Source organism: Podarcis erhardii (assembly GCF_964252035.2).
Source record: "Podarcis erhardii genome assembly, chromosome: 2".
NCBI classification, from domain to species: Eukaryota; Metazoa; Chordata; class Lepidosauria; order Squamata; family Lacertidae; genus Podarcis; species Podarcis erhardii.
Genome location: NC_138498.1, coordinates 80,232,948 through 80,255,692, shown reverse-complemented (window position 1 = coordinate 80,255,692; position 22,745 = coordinate 80,232,948). Strand labels below are relative to the sequence as shown.

Here is a 22,745-nt window from a genome sequence, read left to right as displayed (position 1 = left end):
TGTTTTGTCTCACCTATAAAGTCACATTTTCAGCTTCTAAACTGAACTAAACTGATCTCATGAGATGCAAAACCAGAATGCTAATATTAAAAACAACAGCATGCTAATATAGGATAGAAATGCATTATTATGTATAACAACAGGAAGAAAGAAAAATATACAGTATGTTTCATTAAATCCCCAATAGTAATGGAAAAAAACTCCTACTCTTCTGAAATAATGCAAATTGTATTTTGCGCGTGACAAGAACCAGGAAGCATCATAAATTATCCAGCATTTGGATAGGTATTTATTATAGTGGTGGTTGTTGCCCACAGACCTTAAACAGCACTGTCTTAACCATCACTGTTTCCCTTTTTGTTTTCTCAGTTGCGCCGTCCTTTCCAGGTGAATCTCATCTCCATTTTTTTGAAGGAAGCAAGTGGTTGTGCTTTTGTTGAGACAGCACAAGTCATTTTGCTGCCTGGGGGTAAGGGCAAATTAGCACTCCTGTCCACCCACCCATCCCCACTGCTGTTGTTCCATGTACCAGAAGAGCAGTTGAAACCTCTTCCAACAGTGGCAATGGGACAACATCCTCCCCCGCAGCTGAGGGCTACAGGCTATCTTAGTTGACTTGGGGAATTGTGGGGGTTCCTTGCCACCCTTGGCAGTTGCTGTCTGAGGGCGCTGCTTCGCTCTGCCTAATTGTAGAGCAGTTCCAGTGTCTTTGTGTAAAACTGTCTAATGATATGACAAGAAATTGGTATTGTAGCCAAGCAGCACAAAGCCCACCGCTCTCAGGGCCCTCACCCTCAAGTGGTGTTGCTGCCATCTCAAAAAAGTTGAATTCAAAGCTCAACTTGGGAGGCACAGAACGAAAGGGCTGGAGGTCGCATTTGTCCCCCAGGCCTGAGGTTCCCTACACCTGAAGTCATGCAATTATTATTTCTGTTGTGTATTGAGTCAAAGGATTTTATATCTGTATTATTATTGTCTGTATTTGCATTAGGGTAAAGTAACTGCCTTTTGGTTCCAGAGGGTACAGCTACTATTGGTTCATTTAAGCTGCTGTATTTGGATCCTCTGTCTTATTGGTTTCCTCCAAAAGGCAGGACTGTGATTGCCTGATATTGTTCCCTCCAAAATGTATCCTTTCTAGCTAGTTCCCTGTCCCTATAAATGTAGCTCTCCCCTCCTCAGGCCCCAGTCTTGTTGCTTTAATAAAGAAGTGTTACTAGAGAACTGTCTCCAGCATATTATGTCAAGAGAGCTGAAATCACAAACCCCACGTCACAACAACTGGCGACGAGGATGGGATCCGGAATGCTGAGGAGCGGTTAAACGCAGCCCTGCCTCAGAGTCCGGATTGTAGCTAAGAACAAGACTCACTGGCCAGCTGAGAAGACGACCCTGCCCACAGGACAATGGAGAGTCCAAGGGTATTGGAGCCCTTCCAGCCATAAGAGCCCCACACGTGGGAAGACTACGTCGAACGCTTCGAGTTCTTCGCAGTGGCTCAAGGGATCACCGATGCCAGCAAAAGAAGGGCCACATTCCTGAGCTACTGTGGGCCTGAGACCTTCAAGCTGGCCAAGGCATTGCTTGCCCCAGCGAAGCTAAGTGAGACATCTCTCAAAGATATTCTTGCCTGCCTAACAAGCCATTTAGTGCCTACTGAGACCAAGATGGCCCGGCGGATGGAGTTTCATAAGAGGCAGCAGCGTGCTGGGGAGTCTGTATCTGCATTTCTAGCTGAACTGTGGAAGCTCGCTCAGCACTGCGACTTCCAAGATCTGGAAGAGACTCTCCTGGATTGGTTTATCGGTGGTCTGAGCAGCAAGAAAGCCAGAAGACGCATCGTGGCTAAAGAAGAGGTTACCCTTGCTTCAGCCTTGAAGGAGGCCACCGCCACGGAGAATTATGAAAGAGAGGAGCTTGATGCCAGTCGCAGGGCCCCTAAGCCACAGATAGAAGTTGTGCATGCCATGGACGAGCTAGAGGCTACTCCGAGCCAGAGCCCAGTCCGTGGGGTCGAGTCAGTGCGTCAGGCCTGCACAGTGCACAAAGATCACCGAGGCAGGTGCCCTGGTTGTGGCGGAAACCATGAGCGGAAGAGTTGTGGTTTCCGGGATGCTATGTGCCGGACGTGCGGAAAGACAGGTCACACCGCCAGGGTCTGTAGATCAGCAGCGTTGGGAGCGACAGGAGCACCTAGACTGGAGCATCGCAGATCACCCACAGCAAACCATGTTCTAAAGGACTGCCACTACGTAACGGAGATCAACGGGAGGGTCGTGCAGTTTCCAGCACAAGGCAAGGCACACGTCAAGGTGAAGATTGAGGGTCAGCTGTGCGACATGGAGGTGGACTCCGGATCTGGATTCACTATCGTGTCGGACCAGACCGCGAGGACATTCTTGCCCAGGGGTAAGTTGCCCCCTCTGGAGCCCTTCCCGGCAACTTTGCAGTCATACTCAGCGGGCCGCATCCATGTCATGGGAATGTGTGCCGTGAGAGTACAGTTCCGGGACAAACAGGCAGTACTCAAACTGGTGATTGCGAAGGGCAGTCGCCCCAGTCTCCTGGGCACTGACTGGTTCCCCGCCCTGGGACTGAGTATATCAGGGCTTAATTCAATCCAAACCTGCCCTGAGATGAGCGAGGCATTATGCAAAGAATTTGCTGGTCTCTTTAATGGAAAACTGGGTTGTTATAAAGGGCCCCCAGTTGACTTCGAATTGGACCCTGGGGTGGCCCCAATCCGACTCAAACCAAGGCGAGTGCCATTTGCACTGCAACCCAAGATCGAAGCAGAGCTGGATAAATTGGTCAAGCAGGGAGTTCTCTCACCCGTGGACTCCGCTAAGTGGGAGACTCCAATCGTCACGCCCCTTAAAGCAAATGGGGAAGTCAGGATCTGTGCTGATTACAAATGTACTATCAATAAGGCACTCAGGGGAAACTCATACCCCATTCCAGTCGTATCACATCTGTTGGCTAAACTGGCTGGGGGCAAGGTGTTCGCCAAAATTGACCTGGCACAAGCTTACCAACAGCTGCCAGTAACCCCACAATCAGCGGAAGCACAGACTATTGTCACACATAAAGGGGCGTTCAGAGTTAACAGATTACAATTTGGAGTTTGTGTGGCCCCAGGGATTTTTCAAGGGCTCATGGAACGCCTGTTAAGAGGTCTGCCGGGGGTCTTGCCATTTTTTGATGACGTTTTGATTGCTGAAAAAGACCCACAGGAACTGGTTGCGTGTGTCCGTGCAGTGTTGCTCAAGTTCAAGGAGGTGGGGTTGCAACTAAAAAAGGAAAAATGCAGTTTTGGGGTGCCAACTGTGGAATTCTTGGGGTTTAAAATTGATGCATCAAGCATCCACCCCACAGATGCTAAGGTTAAGGCCATCATCGAGGCACCACGACCACAGAACAAGACGGAGTTGCAGTCATTCCTGGGACTTATTAACTTTTATCATTTGTTCTTACCCCAGAAAGCTTCGGTAGCTGAACCATTACATAGACTGTTGCAGAAAAAGAATGTGTGGCGATGGGGGCAGGAGCAGCAGAAGGCTTTTGACTCCTTGTGAGGAATGCTGAGTAGCAAGAGCGTCCTTGCTCATCATGATGAATCGAAGCCGCTGGTCCTGGCATGTGATGCCTCTCAATACGGCCTGGGGGCGGTGCTGAGTCATAGGGAACCGGATGGGTCGGAAAAGCCCATCTCTTTCTATTCCTGTACGTTGTCGCCCACGGAGCGCAACTATGCTCAAATTGACAAAGAGGCGCTTGCAATTGTGGCAGGAATCAAAAAGTTCCATGATTATGTGTACGGTCGTCATTTCTCCATTGAAACGGACCACAAACCACTGTTGGGGTTGTTCAACCCGAACAAACAAACGCCACAAATTCTCTCCCCCAGAATGTTGCGTTGGTCTATATTCCTGAACGGGTTCCAGTACACCTTGACCCATGTGCCGGGGAAACGGTTGTGCCACGCTGATGCGCTGAGTCGATTGCCCCTTCCTGGCGGGAGCAATGAGGATCCTGCTCCAGCGGAGCACATAATGATGCTGGAAACGCTTCTGGGGGCTCCTGTAACGGCTACTGATATTGCTGAGAAAACGAGGAAAGATGCTGTTCTCTCCCGTGTGCTCACTTGGGTGGGGAGGGGGTGGCCAGGTGGTCCGCATGAAGACAAATTCAGGCCTTATGCGACAAGGCAGCACGAGTTATCCATGCATAAGGGTTGTCTCCTGTGGGAAGATAGGGTGATCATCCCAGCACCACTGAGAAACAGGGTTCTTGAGACGCTTCACATGGGAAACCCGGGAATGGTCAGGATGAAGTCGCTAGCCCGATGTTATGTGTGGTGGCCTGGAATCGACCAGAACATAGAACAATGGGTACGAACATGCAAGGCATGCCAAGAGGTGCGGCCAGAAGTGGCCAGAGCACCAGTTCACTGGTGGGAGCAGTCCAGATCTCCATGGAGCCGGTTGCACTTAGATTTTGCTGGGCCATTCCAGGGGAAGGTCTTTTTGGTTATCGTCGATGCATATTCCAAATGGTTAGAAGTGGCGATGGTCCCTAGCATGGCATCAGCTGCCGTAATCAAGGTGTTGAGGCAGCTGTTTGCAACTCACGGGTTACCTGAGACCATTGTATCAGATAATGGGGCAGCTTTTGTATCCCAAGAATTCAGGGCATTCTTGGCTGATAACTTCATAAGAGGGGTCACATCCGCGCCCTTTCACCCATCCTCCAATGGGCAGGCGGAGCGCATGGTAAGAACAGCCAAAGAATCCATTGCGCGCTTAATGGAGGGTAACTGGTCAGCTCGCATCGCGCGAATGTTATTTTTGCAGCATGCGACGCCGTGTACTGCGACGGGCAAGTCGCCAGCTGAGCTGCTCTTGGGTAGAAGATTGGTAACGGTGCTGGATTATGTCCATCCGGATAAAATGCCAAACCGTAATTCAAGAGCAAACCCCCAGGCTGAGACTGACACAACAAGGTATTTCGCCCCTGAAGACCTCGTCTGGGTGAGGAACTATTCACGAGGTTCGCGGTGGGTGGCTGGTGTGGTCACCCGGACTAGTGGACCTGTGTCCTATTATGTGACCTTGGAAAATGGGCAAGTTTGGAAGAGACATATAGATCAGCTGAGGCGCCGGGCGCTCAGCAGGGAGGAGTCTGATAATTCATCCCTGGCTAACGACGCAGAGCTGCAAGACCAGAGTGAAAATGGCCCAGAGGTGCAATCACCAGGGGCTTCAGCAAATGAACCAGGGTCTGCTAGTCCTCAGGATGACGAGGTACAGGTAGGGGGCCCTGAGATGTCTGGGACTCCATCTGTTCCTGACGAAACCCCTATAGCAGCCCCCCTACCACAGGTGACACCCAATCCAGAACCGGCAACACCTGTTGTCAGGAGATCAAGTAGAAGTTGTAGGACCCCACAGTACCTGAGAGATTACGTCTGCTGTGCTCACTAGGGGGGGAGGGGTGTTGTGTATTGAGTCAAAGGATTTTATATCTGTATTATTATTATCTGTATTTGCATTAGGGTAAAGTAACTGCCTTTTGGTTCCAGAAGGTACAGCTACTATTGGTTCATTTAAACTGCTGTATTTGGATCCTCTGTCTTATTGGTTTCCTCCAAAAGGCAGGACTGTGATTGCCTGATATTGTTCCCTCCAAAATGTATCCTTTCTAGCTAGTTCCCTGTCCCTATAAATGTAGCTCTCCCCTCCTCAGGCCCCAGTCTTGTTGCTTTAATAAAGAAGTGTTACTAGAGAACTGTCTCCAGCATATTATGTCAAGAGAGCTGAAATCACAAACCCCACGTCACAACAATTTCTATGACAGAATATAAGAGTGAGGTGTTTTAGTTAGTATTGTAAGATGGGGGTCAGAGGAATCACTCCTTACGAGACAAGCACACCAAACCACAACTAATTTTCAGTCCAGTAGTCTGGCTAAGGCAAGGGTCAACAAACTAAGGCCCGGGAGCCGGATGTGGCCCACCGGGCTCGTAAATCCGGCCCACAGGCCCTGCTTCCCACTCGGTCAGTCCCCGCGCTTAACCGGCAAGGAGCGGAGTCCTTGCCGCGTGGGGACTGACTTCCGCAATTCTGGCACGGCTTCCTGCAGCCAATCCAAAGCCGTGGGTGCCTCTGGGCAGGCGGTGACACTGGTGCGGTTTCAGATTGGCTGCAGGAAGCTCCTGTAGCCAATCCAAAGCTGCGGACGCCTCTGGGCGATGCCCCTTCCTTCCCACTGAAGTGGCTGCGTTTGGCCAAGAGCCGAGCGGGAGGAAGTGGTGGCGGGGAGGCTGCCTCTGCCGCCCAGGCCAGCAGCTTGTGCTCTGTGCCCCCGCAGACCCCTGGCCAAGGCAGAGGACAACGACAATGCTGCCAAAGACGAGGTGGCATCGGTGGCTGCGGCGTGAGTGACGGCAGGGGGGTACTTTTGGGAGGGGGGTCCTTTCAGGAGAGGTCTGAGGGACAGTGGAACAGACCCCTCTTGAAAAAAGTTTGCTGACCCCTGGTCTAAGGGTTAGTCTGGCAGAAGCAGGCCCATTCGTTAAATTTACCAGATTCTGATTACTGTACAGCTTGCCAAGTGAACAAAAAACACAATGCAAGTATATACATGACTATTCTGGCATAATTCCTGTTGAGTTCAATGGGGCTTACTCCCAGGTAAGCAGATATAGAACTACAGCCTCTTGTGTCCTTGTCGGACCAAAAGCCTTGCCAGTTCTCTCTTTGAAGCAACCAAATGGCTTCAGGCAGCCTTCAATGCATATTTAAACTTAAAGAGCTCTCTGTTTCAGAAAGTGGGGGTGGGGGAAAGCAATCTAGTCTCTGAAGAGTAATGAAGGTACAAAACAAATGCTCAAAAGCAAGGCTTTCTTCATATTTTATAGTCATGTCCAAAAATCAAATTATATTGGGATAAAATATTAATAGAAGAACTTGCGGGCTATGATCAACCAAGGGACCCTTTAATAATATTACTTGGCTATGCTAAAGAGGTGCTACTTTAGGAGGACCAAGAAATGATAATTCATCTGTTAACTGCCATTTGAATGAGCATATGCCAGGAGCGGGGGGCGGTGGTTGGACCAAAATATCCTGGATTTTAAAAATTGGCTGAGTAAGGTCTAGGACTTAGCACAGATGATAAAATTAACAAACATAATCAGGGTCAAGGACAGCAGGACCACAGATTTATGCGAAAACTAAGTTTGTTCCTATCTTATTGGAGCAAGAAAACGTAAAATACAATAAAGAAATGTTATGTTATTGGGGAGACATAGACATAAGAAAGTTGAAGGTATATTTTTAAGTAGGATATTTGTTTGATTGCATTTTGGGGGATCAATGAAATTACATTTTATTGCAGTATCAAATATTATCTAAATCCTACCATTTATTAATTCCTAATATTCACTAACAGACTCTAGTACCCTGGCTATAGCAATACATTCATATTCTGGGTTTTTCATTCCTCCCCATTCCTACCTCATTTGAAATTAAACTATCACACCTCCACTCCACTGGAGAGAGACAGTTCTCTTTTGGATGCGCCAGGGAACTGGAAGTGTGCACAAGGACATTTTCTGTTTGCCCCATTGAATTATTGGAGTGAAATACCTTCTGTTCTGTTCTTTCATAGTATTTCAGTTTCACCTTTTAATCATTCCATGATTATTTTCCTCTGGAATGACATTTTATACGTGCACACACAAATTACATAAGAGAAGTATTGGATGAAAGAGTTGGCCTCCAGAAAAACATTACCAGAGGCTCCTAGAGGGCTCAGGAATTCAAAACAAGCATTGGAAATTATGTAATGCAGTATCTTTGAACTCATCTGCTATGATTTTAAGAACGAATGTGGTGTGTGTGTGTGTGTGTGAGAGAGAGAGAGAGAGAGAGTCCTCCCTCCCCATTTGACTTAAAACTATTTAGACATCAGAACAAGGATGAATCAGTATAGCACTTTGACATAGTGACAGCACACTGGTTCACATCAGCTTGATATCAGTTGACTGTAGTGGCTGTAATATAAACTGTGCAATGGCATAAGTCTCAGATAAGAGACTTGTTTTGTTAATCATAAGTTCATAAATGAAACCAGTGCAGTTAGAGACACTATTGGCAATTCTGGCAACCAAGTACAATGGGGTAAATAAAGCAGCATCAATAATCAAAGCTGTAATTATACATTTGTTTTTGAACAGGGACCTCTGGAAATATTACATGAAATAGTGAAAACCTGTATTTTTTATTTTCATCTGAGCCGTTTTCTGAGCAGGACCTCTCTGCATCTCTCAGGCTGCCTTTGACTGCAGAAGGGGAAGCACTGCTTAATTTGCTGACATTTTCCAGCACCTGTGTGTGCACTTTTCACAATAGGACTCAACCTGTCCAACTGGGAATACACAAAATGAAATCTTAGTTTGGTAAAATATTACTTTATTAAATTTATATCCTGCCCTTTCTCCCAAAGGCGCTTAGATATTACCATTCCCTAAATGTTCAAGGGAGCATTACAATGAAGTACAGTGTTTAGTTTATGGTGAATTCTTTTTATAAACACTCTGGACCACTGGATTAAATTTTTTAAAAGAGAGTTCTCTTTGGATTATGCCCAACCCTTGCTCAGCAAGTGTAATCCTGCTGCTGCTGCTATCCCTGGAGAAGGAGGTCCCATTCCTGTTCCTCCCATTTCTATATGAATGATACTACCCAGATCGGCAGGTGGAGATAATTGCCACATTTATTCCTCCTCCAAACCCCAGTCACGTGTCCTCAACATTGGTGAAAGTTATTAAGTTCCAAAGGATTTTGTACTATACCCTTTTGGAGGCCAAACATGCAGCAGATTTTAGTCTCAGCTTCCAGATCCCATCCAGAAAAGCAGAGAGAAGCATATCAGGAGGGACCACAGTAGTTTTTTTACCTTGCTACATTTCAAAATGCTTTCTGAATCAAATTTTAAAGCTAAGAATCCCATCAGCAGAATACTGTGGAAATCCACTGCTAGGTTCCCAACAAAATAAGAGGTAAAAAACAACAACACAAAAAGCCTCCTGGTAGAAACTATCATTCATATTTAACCAGTGCTATGCTCTGGCAACTGTCTGATGTGGGAATTATGGGCCTTTTCGGCAGTGTTCCCCTTCTATGGAATGCTCTCCCCAGGGAAGCTTACCTGGAGCCAACACTGACATATTTTTAGCGAAAGATTGTCTTTTCTCTCAGGCATTTGCGTGTTAGTCTTTTCTTTGCAGAAAAAAATGGGTTGCAGCTCTCTGTGACCATTAGACTTATGTGAAGGGTTGGAGCAATTGGTTTTATGGTTTGTTTACCTTGAATACTGCTTAACATTTAAATAATTTTGCTTTTCATATGTTGCATTGTGTATTTTCCTAGTACACATAAGTCACTTTGTGACAATTGTGTAAAGCAACTGAGCGTAATGATATTGTCTGTCCATTTTTATATATGTAGATACAGAGACACTTGGCCTGGAACAGCAAAAGCTGCAATCCATACCTGCGACTAAGCCCCATTGAATTCAGTAGTAGTAGTAGTAGTAGTAGTAGTAGTAGTAGTAGTAGTGGTAATAATAACAATAATAATAATAATAATAATAATAATAATAATAATAATAATAATAATAATTTATTTATACCCTGCCCATCTGGCTGGGTTTCCCCAGCCACTCTGGGTGGCTCCCAACAAAACACTAAAATACAATAACCTATTAAACATTAAAAGCTTACCTCTGAGTAGACATGGTTAGGATTGTAGCCATTGCAGACTTTATCCTGCTTGGTCACAAGTAAACAATAACTGCAACCCTCTATACCATTTTAGAAGGATGTGGCATGAATTGGGACAAACGAAACAGCAGATCAGAAATTAGTGCAGTGGTTCTCAAAGGCTGTGGTGTGCATCTCTGTTGTGGCAGGAGAGGATGGCAAGTGTGGTGGGAAGATTCAAGGACAAAGCAAAATATCAACCTTTCAGTATGGTATAGTATTATTTTTTAGAATCTGGATATTTTGGGAGTGATTCATGTTCTTATGTAGCTGCACTGTTTTATACTTTCTGGATGATATTATCATAAAGGTAAAGGGACCCCTGACCATTAGGTCCAGTAGTGGCCAACTCTGGGGTTGCAGCGCTGCCCATGATATTATAAAGCAGTTATGTCCTATGTTATTATTCAAGCACTGCTAGGAGTTGTTTCTTTTTGTTTCCACTGTATTTCTTATATCGATTAAAAATTCAGTGTTGTGTGAGCAGATTTTTATTCTGAAATTGTGGCCCGGTGTGTGGGGGGGTGCGGCGTGGGGGGGGGGGAGAGAGCCATTGCTCTTGTGGCTGTTTCTACACATTACTATACACACCCTGGCTTGTTTCCCCATCAACAGCAAACTGCAGACTCCTGAATCCTACTGCTCATGGGAAATAGTTAAAAACCAGCTAAGTTTTTAAGGTGAAATTAACATGCAGCTCAGTTTTAAGAATTCATGCACATTCTTTGCAAGGGCTACCTGTGAAATATGATGTCTAAAATTAGTCAAAGGGACTTGTATAGAGAGACAAAAGGGCAACGGCACATAGCAGAATTTCAGCTTTATTGCTACGTAATGCTACACATGATTAGAATTTTATTATACCACTTAGGCTTCAGTGCGTCTCAGCTGGATGAAATTCAATATGGCTGTGAGGTGCAATAAGGCTGGGGATTTCAGGCTGTGTGGATAATTTAAATGACCAGAAGCTATAAATAAATCCAGCTGTCAAGAACACACTCTTTTCGTTTTGCTTTATTCTAACATGGTGTTTCTAATTCAGAAGTAGTAATTCCTCTGAACTCTATTAAAACAGGACTTTCCACAAAAACAAGAGGCTCGATTCTTCTTTGAAGAATATGCCACTCCTGCCCTTTAGCAGGGGTGAATTTGCCATACTACCCCTTTCTTGGGAGAAGATGCAAGTTGGTCTCTCATATGAGGAGAGTGCCTTCGGCATCACATGGACAGGCGTGCCCAATAGGAGGGGAGCAATCAAGCTGTTATTGAAGTCATGGCCACTTTCAAGGTAGCGTGGCTGGCATTACCTTTACTCCCACGTCCATCTTTGTGAAATAGCAGGAGGCTTTGGGCTGGAAAACACTGTAGGCCATCCTTAATTGAATTCTCCAATAGAACATGTAGAACTACTTGCTTCACAGAGTACATAAAAAAAACGTAAGAGGAGCCTGAAAGATCAGGCCAGCCCATTCAGCCCAGCATCCTGTTTCACAGTAGCAACCAGATGCCCATTGGCAGTGTGCAAGCACTCTGAGAGCCAGTGTGGTGTAGTGGTTAAGAGCGCTAGATTCGTAATCTGGGGAACCGGGTTCGCATCTCCGCTCCTCCACATGCAGCTGCTGTGGGCTAGTCACACTTCTCTGAAGTCTCTCAGCCCCATTCACCACACTGGCTCACCACACTGTTTGTTGTGGGGGAAGAAGGGAAAGGAGAATGTTAGCTGCTTTGAGGCTCCTTCGGGTAGTGATAAAGCGGGATATCAAATCCAAACTCTTCTTCTTCTTCTTCTCTCCCAACTTGTGATTCCTATGAACTGGCATTCAGAGGCACACTGCATCCAACGGTAGAGGTGGACCACTCACAGTAACCACTCATAGCTTTATATTTCATGACTTTGGTAGCTATTCCTATGTTTTTATGAAAGAAGTACATCCATCGTGCCTCCATTCATTGTGCCACCATTCAATGATCCTGGAAATTATGGTACAGATATACTACAGAGTGTTCTCTGTGGCAAGTAATTCTAACGATTAGGATAGTAGTGGATAGCCTGTCATGGAACACTGCTTTGGGTGACATCTCTATGGTGAACATAAGGTATGATGCAGCCCTTGAAAAGCAATGTTATGGGCATGCCAACACCAGAATTAGTGCAAATCCCAATAAGAACTCCCCAATTCTTAGAGAACATAATTATTTGCAGGGGAAGGAGTGAAGATACTGTTCAAAAGAGTTTTGAATTTTTTTTTTTTAGACTAATCCTGCCTCAAGGATCTTGAGTTATAATGACCAAGGACTAAATTATTGTCCCATAATAAAAATACTTAAGGTTGCTCTGACTTCTATTCGTTTGAATAAAACTTAGCCATGGATAACTTTAGTTAGATTGGGCTAGTGCAACCTTCACCAACTTACAGGTGTTTGGCATGGTAAATCCACATCAGTCTTGGACAAGACATCTGTCCAAAACATTTATAGGGCACCAGGTTGTCAAAGGCTAGGCTAGTGTCTGTAACACAAAGAAGTAATATACTGTAGAGAGAACCATATGCAGAGCCACAGATTTGCTTGTTATTTTCATCTTAGCAGATCCCACCACTTGAAAAGACAAAGGAAAGGCAGTTTGTTTTTCTGCTCTGGAAACTACAATTGGACAGGCTAAGTCCCAATAAAAGAATCAAAGTTTTGAAATACAACCTTATGAGAACAAATGTTAATTCAAAGTCTTATGGAGCAACATGACCAAAAAGGTCACCTAGATTATGCTGAAGCAGAACACACCAGCCAAAAGTATCTTTAAAAGGTTAACTATATAAAAGTACAGTCATTCATGATCAAACTAAATTGCAGAGCCCTACAATTACTTAGTAATGAAGTTCTGTATTTACTTTTCCCCTTGATCCATGTCATATGCTAAAGAGATTGACTTTGAATTTTTAATTTTATGATGAGAGAAAAAAACGTAAGTGACATTTTTCTTAATGGCAAAGCTTGAATGGCTTGTAGGAGACATGGGAACAGCGCTAGGTGGAAATCATGCATGCTCTGTTCTTTCAGGTATGATAAACCAAGTTCTTGGCCCTGTATTAAGAAATGTCAGATACATTATTCAAATGTGCTAGCTCTTGTCTTCTTCTTTTTGGAACCTATCCTTTATAAAGCTAGGATATGCACAATAAATAAACGTTAGTAACAAAGCTGTGCGTGGCACCAACATTACAACGAACAACCACAGACCCATTTCCCCATTTTGAAAGACTAAACTAAAATAGATATTTTTAATCAGGAATGCAAAGTGAAGAAAAATCTACTAAGGAAAGCCATTATTTAATCCTCACATATAAAAAGTTCCCCTCCTCCTCTTTCTTCACTTTCATATAAATTGATGGAGTCTTTTCCACAAAGCAATGAAACCAATTTATCTTGATAAATGACAGGAAATATATAACTTTCCCCCCTCAAACCCTTTTGGAAACACTTTGTTAGCATCAGAAACACTCTGGTGAAGCCAGCCATGTCAAATGCTGACAGAAGTTTGCATAAATAAGAAAAATTAAGCAGGAATGAATATTTTGGCCAAGAAAGGGAGTAGGCGCAAATGTTAATTTTCAACTCTGACTGTGAAACTGTTCAGATGTTTACAGATTGCCATTGTTACTCATGGGAACTGGGCATGTTTTGGTAGCGAGGCAGTGTGGTGTAATGGTTACAGTGCTGGACTAGGACCTTGGGAGACCAGAGTTCAAATCCCTTAGGCCAGTCATTGTCTCTGAGCTTAACCAACCTCCCAGGGTTATTGTGAGGTCAAAAGGGGAAGTAGAAAAACCATGTACACCATTACTGAGCTTCTTAGAGAAAAGGTGGGATATAAACTTAATAAATTTATCTATCTACTCACTAATATGGCAAAAGGGCCAGAATTAGCATGTTATTCTAAATGTGCTTATGCATAGTGTCATTATATATTTTAGTCACTAGGTGGCACTGGATTTAGTGGCATCTGGGTAGAATCAGAAGCTCCCTATAGCTTTTCTTTGAGACAGTAAGGTTATTGCCATACTTCTTCATGCGGGTGGTGGTGTCATAAAGCCTGCTGTGGCAATCCTTAATTAGATTTTAGTTTCTCTGGTTTACACACAGATGGTCTTAGGACAACATCCTTCAAATTCATTGTACCTTTTCTGTAGTCTTGTACAGAACCTGGACTCTGAAACTTTACCACATCAAAGAACTAGGATGTTGATCCTGCTGGTCCCTAGGACCATCAATCAATAAAACAGGCAGGGAGTTATTTAGTAGTCATGGTGCACTAGAATACGAAATGGTCTTTATTTAGACAAAGTGCTCCATAATTTTTTTAATTAATTTTCAGTTTTTTATTTCAAAACTAAAATATTACATGGGGGCTAGCAGTTAAACATATGGAAGCATAATGCCCAAAGTACATAAATAGGTTGATGGAATAATAAACAAGCAAACTTCAAACAAAAATAATTTCTAACAACACCCCCCCAAAAAAAAATATATGCTGAGGGCTTCCCTGTGCATTAATGCTGAGACTCTGGCCTGTGTACTGACGAACTGCTGATATTTTACTATGGTTTACTATTATTGTTTTAAGTATTTATTGATGCAGCACATCATGGGGTCTGGTGGCAAGCTGGTAACATTTTGACTTGGTAGGGCTGCAATTTTATCCTTGCTGCCTTCATCACAGTGAGACCCGTACAGGAAATGTGCCATTATAAATGTGCTGAGTGCCATTATCTCCTCATTAAAAGACATCAATTATTCTTTGCACATCTGTGGACAGGATATTTTTTTTTTATGTGCTTTGCCCCCAGCAGCTGTAGTGCAAGAGCCTCCACGGTCTGGGGTCTTCTGACAAATTTTAAAGTTCTGACAGTCATTGGGTTTTCCAAGCTATGTTCCAGTTCCAGTAAAAAAAGCATTACCATTTTCCTGCTACGATGTACCGCCTTAGAAGACCCAGTCTTCTTTTTTATGGCAGTCCTTCCCTAAGAATTTATGCCAAGAAAATGGTCATTGATCGTATCTTGAATTGTCCAGTAAGTCTTCCATCAGACTCTCCAGACAACATCAGAGACAACAATGGCTAGGGCTGAGATGCCTACTCAGTGTCCCTAGTGGCTCAAATGGACACTTGTCCCTGAAAGTCTGGTTGAGGTCAGCTTTCCCGGGCCTGTCATCTTGAAAGGGTTTATGCTTATTTCACACTTAAACCAATAATTTATTTTAGATGAGAAATCCATGTGGAGAAAAGCTCTAAGAAACACACACACACACACACACTACAAGGCCCCTGCATTATGTTTTGTGGACACAAATTGGCCCAGCAAAGACTCCCCCCTCCACTACTCCTCAACCAGTTTTTACCAAAGCTTTATCTGTTCTGAGGCACAGTCCCACAAGGCACTTAAGTGCATGTTTAATTTTGCAACTATAATGGTTGCCCTGAGACTGCAGAAAACAATGGCATTTGGACACTTTGCCACATCAACACTTTGAGGAACAAAGCAGCATTAATCACCACCCATCTGTGACTTTCCCCCCTCAGGTTAAGTTAAAATTATCCCACACCTGTACCTTGCAGGAAGTACCAAACTGCTGGACTTCTTACAATAGAACTTCTCACATCAGCAAAGCTCACACATCTGGACTCTTTAGGGAACCCTTTAAGGCTTTGTGGTGCTATCACTAACATGAGAAGGCTCATTCATTTTTTTTTCTAGACAGAGATAAGCTTGGCATAGTGAGAAAACACTACTTACACAAACAAACACACACACACACACACACACTTATCACAGGAATGATAATTGCACAAGTGTTTTGTTTACCATAGTTACACTTTTGGAAGCTGCAGGATGTGAAAACAAAACTTGACAATACTTAAACAGCTGCTATGTTGATTCAGCTCCTAATCATCTGACCACTATTGTCTCACTTCCGTTTATTACCCTGATTGTATGTCATTTTCACACAATATCTTTTGCATTTTGATAGCATTTTTTTCAAAAAATAATAAGAATACATGAACTACCGTACTTTTCCGTATAGAATATGAGGTTTTTTTACTCTGAAATAATGTTCAAAATGGGGTGTCGTCTTATACACGGATAGTGCAGAGGGGGGATGGGCAATTGGTTGCAGCCACAAGCAGGAGCAATTGGGTAGGTGAATGGTGGCTACGGTAAGGGTTGTTGTGGATTGGCTGACGCTGCAACAATTGTTCCTACAATTGCCGTCCGCTAGTTGCGAGCAGGCAGACGGTCAGTCTGGCGGTTTTTGCTTTGTGTGCGATTGGCAGTCGGGTGAGTGGGATTTTTTTCATCCCCTCCCACCCAAAAATGCTAAACAACTCTGGCAACCCACCCCCCACTAAAAAGCCCAACAATTTTGAGACATCTCCTCCCATTTGGACTCTCCAAAAATAGGGGTTGTCTTATACATAGGTGCGTGTTATACCCTCTCTCTCTCTCTCTCTCTCTCTCTCTCTCTGTGTGTGTGTGTGTTTGTGCAAACATTAAGAAGCAATAACAGAATAACTGTCTCAGTGGCGTAGCGTGGGGGGTGCAGGGGGGCTGGCCGCACCGGGCGCAACATCTGGGGGGGCGCTCGCACTCGCAGCTCTCTGAGTGCTAAAATCCACGGGTTAGGGGGCGCAAATTACTTGCCTTGCCCCAGGTGCTGACAACCCACGCTACGCTACTGAACTGTCTTCCCTGCATCTGTTGTGCCAGCCTTTTTGGCAAATAGCAAACAAAAGAAAAAGTTATAATACTAATTTTTGCTGCACCATAGTGCTGGAGTGGCAGAAAAAAGAGAGAGTTGCAGTTGACAGGATTTTTAAAGTGGCAGTATCAGACACCTCAGACTTAGGCCAAGATGCAGTGGCCAAGAGGTTTGGTCACCACTGGTCCACTTAATATTTCTGTTCCAAGTCATAAATTAGAAAGAATCTGTGTCCTTTCAGAATAATACAGCTGCTTATGGTACTACTTTGCATTGCTAAGTCTTAGCTCAATATATGATAATCGCCAGGCGGCGGCCAAAGCCAGTTTCCTGTACATAAGGTGATAATGGGTCAGTAGGATGAGGTGCCCTTGTTGCACCACACATGTCTGTAAGCAAAGAGAATGTAGGGATTTTGACTTGTTGTAGCTGTAAGGTGTTTGCCGATTCATTCTGTATAATTTTGCTTATGGTTACTGAATATTACTAAATAGCAGCCTGATGATGGTAAACAGACCAATAGTGGTGGCTGAGTGGAGGAACTGTCAAAGCTCGAATTTTTGTTTGTTTGTGCAAAAGCAACTTTTTTTTTCTAAGGAGGAAGGAAGTTTAATTCAAAGGGAGTTATTTTTGAGTAAAACATACCAAAGCCAGACAATTGTGTTTTATCACTTTTCCACTGTCTCCTGAAACAGATGGAGGTCAACCAACCAATGTAAAGACAGCGCACTTTGAGAATAAATGAAATAATCTGGACACAAAGGAAAATGCTTAAGCAAACACACCCCAGTATCCTCCTCAATCCAGCATCAGGCTAGCAGCAAAGAGCTTCTCCTGGGGTTTTTTGCTGCTCCAGGATGGCTCCCTCCCGAGTCCCAGGTGGAAGTGGTCAACAGTTCTTCCCTGATCACCTAGCAGCAGCGATTAAGTCACTGAACATCCTTAGCCATTGTGCTACCTACCTCTGCTTATGGTGCCCTAACTTTCTTCAGAAATGTCCTATGGACTTACTGAATGAAAGAAAGAAAGAAAGAAAGAAAGAAAGAAAGAAAGAAAGAAAGAAAGCTAAGTCTGCTAGCCCAGTAAATGTATATCCCCTCTACCCACCCACCCCATTGGAGCCCTGCAAAGGGTTATGGATGTTTGTTGTCTATGTTGAGACTCAAGCTTGCATAAGGTAGCAACAAATGTGGTGTGGGGAAGGGGGTCAATCAGAGTAAATGGTTTTGAATTGATATTAGTATTAATATTAATATTAACATCTTTTATTTATACCCCGCCCATCTGGCTGGGTTTCCCCAGCCACTCTGGGCGGCTCCCAACAGAATATGAAAAACATGATAAAACACCAAACATTAAAAACTTCCCTAAACAGGATTTTCTTCAGATGTCTTCTAAAAGTAAGATACCGTATTTTTTTGCTCTATAAGACTGACTTTTCTCTCCTAAAAAGTAAGGGGAAATGTGTGTGCGTCTTATGGAGCGAATGCAGGCTGCGCAGCTATCACAGAAGCCAAAACAGCAAGAGGGATTGCTGCTTTCACTGCGCAGCGATCCCTCTTGCTGTTCTGGCTTCTGAGATTCAGAATATTTTTTTTCTTGTTTTCCTCCTCTAAAAACTAGCTGCGTCTTGTGGTCTGGTGTGTCTTATAGAGCGAAAAAAACGGTAGCTGTTTATTTCCTTGACATCTGATGGGAGGGCGTTCCACAGGGTAGGTGCCACTACTGAGAAGGCCCTCTGCCTGGTTCCCTGTAACCTCACTTCTCGCAGTGAGGGAACCACCAGAATGCCTTGGCGCTATACCTCAATGTCTGGGCTGAACGATGGGGGGTGGAGACGCTCCTTCAGGTTTACTGGGCCGAGGCATTTAGGGCTCTAAAGGTCAGCACCAACACTTTGAATTGTGCTTGGAAATGTACCGGGAGCCAATGTTTCAGGAACAGTGTTATATGGTGTCAGCAGCCACTGCCAGTCACCAGTCTAGCTGCAGCATTCTGGATTAATTGTAGTTTCTGGGTCACCTTCAAAGGTAGCCCCACATAGAGTGCATTACAGTAGTCTATGGTGTTTCCAGATTTCTTTTTCTCAGCAGAATTGTGCTAAAACAAATTAATATAGTGTTAGAATCATTAAAAGCAGGATTCTTTGCTCCATTCAGCTAATTATCTGGTTGTAGATTTAGAAGGCAGCCACTGAATGTTCCTGTTATGGTAGAAAGCATCATAAAACGCAATATAGGAAGGGAATCTATAGCAATATAATAGGGGTTTTCTTTCTTCTAACCACCACCGTCATAAGATTTTGTATAATTTGATGGCTTTAGCATGTCTTCTGCAGAATAACATTGCAGTGAAGAATAAGGCAGCTAGCAACTAATGAGGAAACATGCCAGCTTTTCATACACACTGAGGGGGGAAATGTGCCTGGTCACATTATCTTCCTCCTCTAACGGCTTGAGACTATTGTTGGAGAACTGAAATTAGACCAGGGTTGGGTTTTAAAAAATTCTTTTGCATATTCCTTCTTGGAAAGTTATATGCTAATCCCATTTTAAATTTTCTCTTGTACTTCACACATAAACAGAATAAATAATTCTGCCTTTCTCTCTTCTTCTCTCTTTTTAGGAAGATGCTCTCAGACTGCCAGTCTCCAAAATAATCAGATGCTATATTCGGCATTCAAAAGCACTTCATGATCTATGAGCCTCAAGTCCTAAGCTTTTGCTCAGCTGCTTAGCTTTTGCCAGTTGTTCATTTAATTTCAAAGTGTATTTCTTTTTTAAGGACAACTGCAATGATGAAAGCTTGAAATTTCAAATGGCTGCCGAAATGTGAGAAAAAGTGTACAACAGCTTCATCACAGTGCGCGTGCACACACACACACACACACACACATTGGTAACATGTATACAGTATTCATCTTTGTTCAGCCAAAAAAGGCTCATTTACAGTGGAAGCTCCTCATACAGAACGAGGATAAATTCTCTAAATACAGCTATCTGTTTGTCCCATTTTTTATACATTATACATGTCCACAGATAGCCCAGAATTAATCAATCACATAAATCATATCTACTCCTGTCCTTAACCCAATTACAAGACTTGCATAGCTGAGCACATATGGTAATGCAAGTTTCCTGAGTAGAACCTTTAAACTGCAATTGCAAGAACAGAAAAATCTAGAACGGAAAGAGGGCTCTGGAGATTTGATCCATTGCAGCCCATTATAATAGTAGGCCCTTATTTACTTATATTTATATATTTTGCCTTTTTTTGTGTCACGGAACCCAAGGCAGAGCTTCTATCCAGTGTGAACAGAGACAGGGTATTTGGAAGGTTGCCAGGGTAACTGGGCATGATGTCACAGGAAGAGTTTGGGGCCTTTGGCACCAGGCTTGAAATAGCTAAAAATGAGAGAGAGAATAATTTTGGCAGGCTGGGAAAAATGACTTGGACTCCAGTGGGGAACAAGCTCCTGTTGAGATGACCATGCTGTAATATGCTACAGCTGGCAGAGATTGGGGGTGGTGTAAACTTTTGTAACACTACATTCATTTAGGGTGCATGTGCAGAAGTATTTCAGCTTGCCAGATGGAATGATCCCCTCTCTCCTTCCCCCATGTGTAGTTTTAGGGGTTCCAGCCCTGAGTGCTCACTGGAAGGACAGATCGTGAAGTTGAGGCTCCAATACTTTGGCCACCTCATGAGAAGAGAAGATTCCCTGGAAAAGACCCTGATGTTGGAAAAGATTGAGGGCACAAGGAGAAGGGGACGACAGAGGACGAGATGGTTGGACAGTGTTCTTGAAGCTACCAGCATGAGTTTGACCAAACTGCAGGAGGCCTGGCATGCTCTGGTCCATGGGGCACGAAGAGTCAGACACAACTAATTTACTAAACAATAAACAACAACTACTCATGGGGGAGGAAGTGCTTAACCCCTCCCCCAATCACTAATTTTCCTTGCAAATACTTTTAACTTGGTCACTTTTAACTGTTTGATATCAGTCTGGACTGCATTTTCAGTGGGGGGCTGGGGGACACAGAAAGAGATAAGCATACTCCAGCTAATGGTCCATCTTCTCTGCAACTGAATTATCTTTGCAAAGATGAGTTTGGGAACATGTCATTGCTGAGGTAAAGTATGATTCCATCCTTAGGGTCAAACTAGACACAACTCTAGTGATGGCTGTTACCATAAACAGCATTTTTATCTTCCCCCTCCTCCGAGTACGTTTTGTGAGTCCTGACATGACAGCATCCCGGCCTCCACTTGTGGCAGCTAACAATGTGGAACAGGAAGTGGAAAAAGTGAGGTTATTATGACACAACCATGTCAGGTAAGTGCCATTAGAGATTCAAGAGGGGGGAGCCAAACTTGTCCTTGTCACTTTTGACATCTTCTGAACAACTGGTGTAAGATCTTGAATGTTCCTGAAAGGAGCCATGCATGACAGATTGTCATTGTTTCTGTATAAAGAGCAATATTCTTATGGGGTGGGGATTTCTTGCTCAAATGCAACCTACCTAAGGCAGAATTGTTTACTTTGCCATCAGCTTTTCAAGTCTCCCTTGTCATATTTGCTAGCTACTGAACGTATCTGTGTGGCACTTGTCACCTTTCATCCAACAATTATTTCTTTATAGGTAACGAAGCTCTGTAACAGTCAGCACCAGATGGTAAATGGGAGAAAGTGTGCTTTTCAGCAAAGAACGTTGCATACATTAATTAAGACACAAGCTGAACATTTTATAGATAGTGGTGAGGCTAAAAGACAGAGAGAAGGCAAGAGTGCTCAGCAAAAAGTTGGTGGCAGAAAAGGAAACAAACCTGCAAAGTTCCCCTTAGGAGAACTTGCTGACATCTCTAAACCAAGCATCATTACAACTAACTTAATACTTAGTTCTAGTATTTTGAGCTACTATGTCCACAACAGCAGCTGATTGGATTAGGCCATAATTAAAGGCTGGCTTGTACCACTCCAAACATTCAGCATCTTCCTCTTTAAAAGGGTAAGGTTCCCATGACTGAAATTCTGTCTTTTGTTGACATCATTTTACTAGAGTCAGAAAAGAAAAACCAGAAAAGAGAAAATTGTTGCCTGCAGATATTTCTGCTGCAGAAGGAATTAAGGGAGAGGGATATGAAAGACAACAATCCCAAATCCAATAAAAAGAAGAAGGCTGGTATAATTATAACAGGAATATGATTGTTTCCGTTAATATCTGTTTCCTCAAGACTTATTATATTAACAGCACTGCCTGGAAGTATGTTAGGCCTATGAGTTGAAATAAAGTCCAGGAAACTATGTGCATAATGGAGGGATGGGGGCCTCTCCCAACAGCATGCAATGGGGTGGGGTGTGAGTGCTGTGATAAATCACCTGAAATTGGACAGAGGCAACTTCTGTGAGTGAACTGTCTTGTGCAAGATGACTCTGCTTGATTCTGGATGATTTTCTCCACTCTTTTCCAACAGTCCCCTCACACACATATAGGTGGGTCCCCCCATTTCCTGGAGCTTTTTTTTAAAAGTGAAACAGGCGTACAACTAAATGCAAGAAGGTGAAGAGGGGTGGAAAGTTGCCTTCAATTAGTCTCCTTCCATTCACAACTCTTACAAATCAAGACAGTATCTCAATGAATAAATATATTACTAACATAAGTTTAAATGTCTTTTTAAAAACAAATAATTGCAATACATATTACTACTACCTTTATTATTTATTAAAGTGATTTACAGGCTTTATTTCTGTTACTCATTGTTCTGTACACATTTCCCTACACGAGCAGGTGCCAAAGTTTCCAACGCTACCCTAATTTCAAGTCTGTTCTGTTCCTTCTGTATAGGAAACAAACATACTTGACAAATAGTGATGTTGATGTTTGGGAAAACAGCAGAAAACAAATGTTTGAGTGACAGAAAAGTGTGTATGCACTGCCACTGCCGCCCCCAACAATGCTCTATTAGGTCCTTTTAGACAGAACTCATTACAAAATAACGACAGCGATGACAATTGAAATGTCCTCATAGTTGAATGCAATCTGTTCTTTTTCACCAAGAAGAAAATTGTAATTCTGTGTTGCTTTCCTTCCTTTTTTTGTGCTCAGAGGAGACAAAAGCAAGTAAAAACACGAGAATTGTGGCACACTCCACTGCTATG

General features: G+C 43.5%; 1 long non-coding RNA gene across 4 annotated transcripts in view; it reads right to left on the bottom strand.

Annotated features, from left to right (window-relative positions):
* LOC309334534 overlaps positions 1-22,745 on the bottom strand; it is a 125,628-nt gene that overhangs the window by 69,128 nt on the left and 33,755 nt on the right. The gene's annotated exons all lie outside the window — the stretch shown is intronic.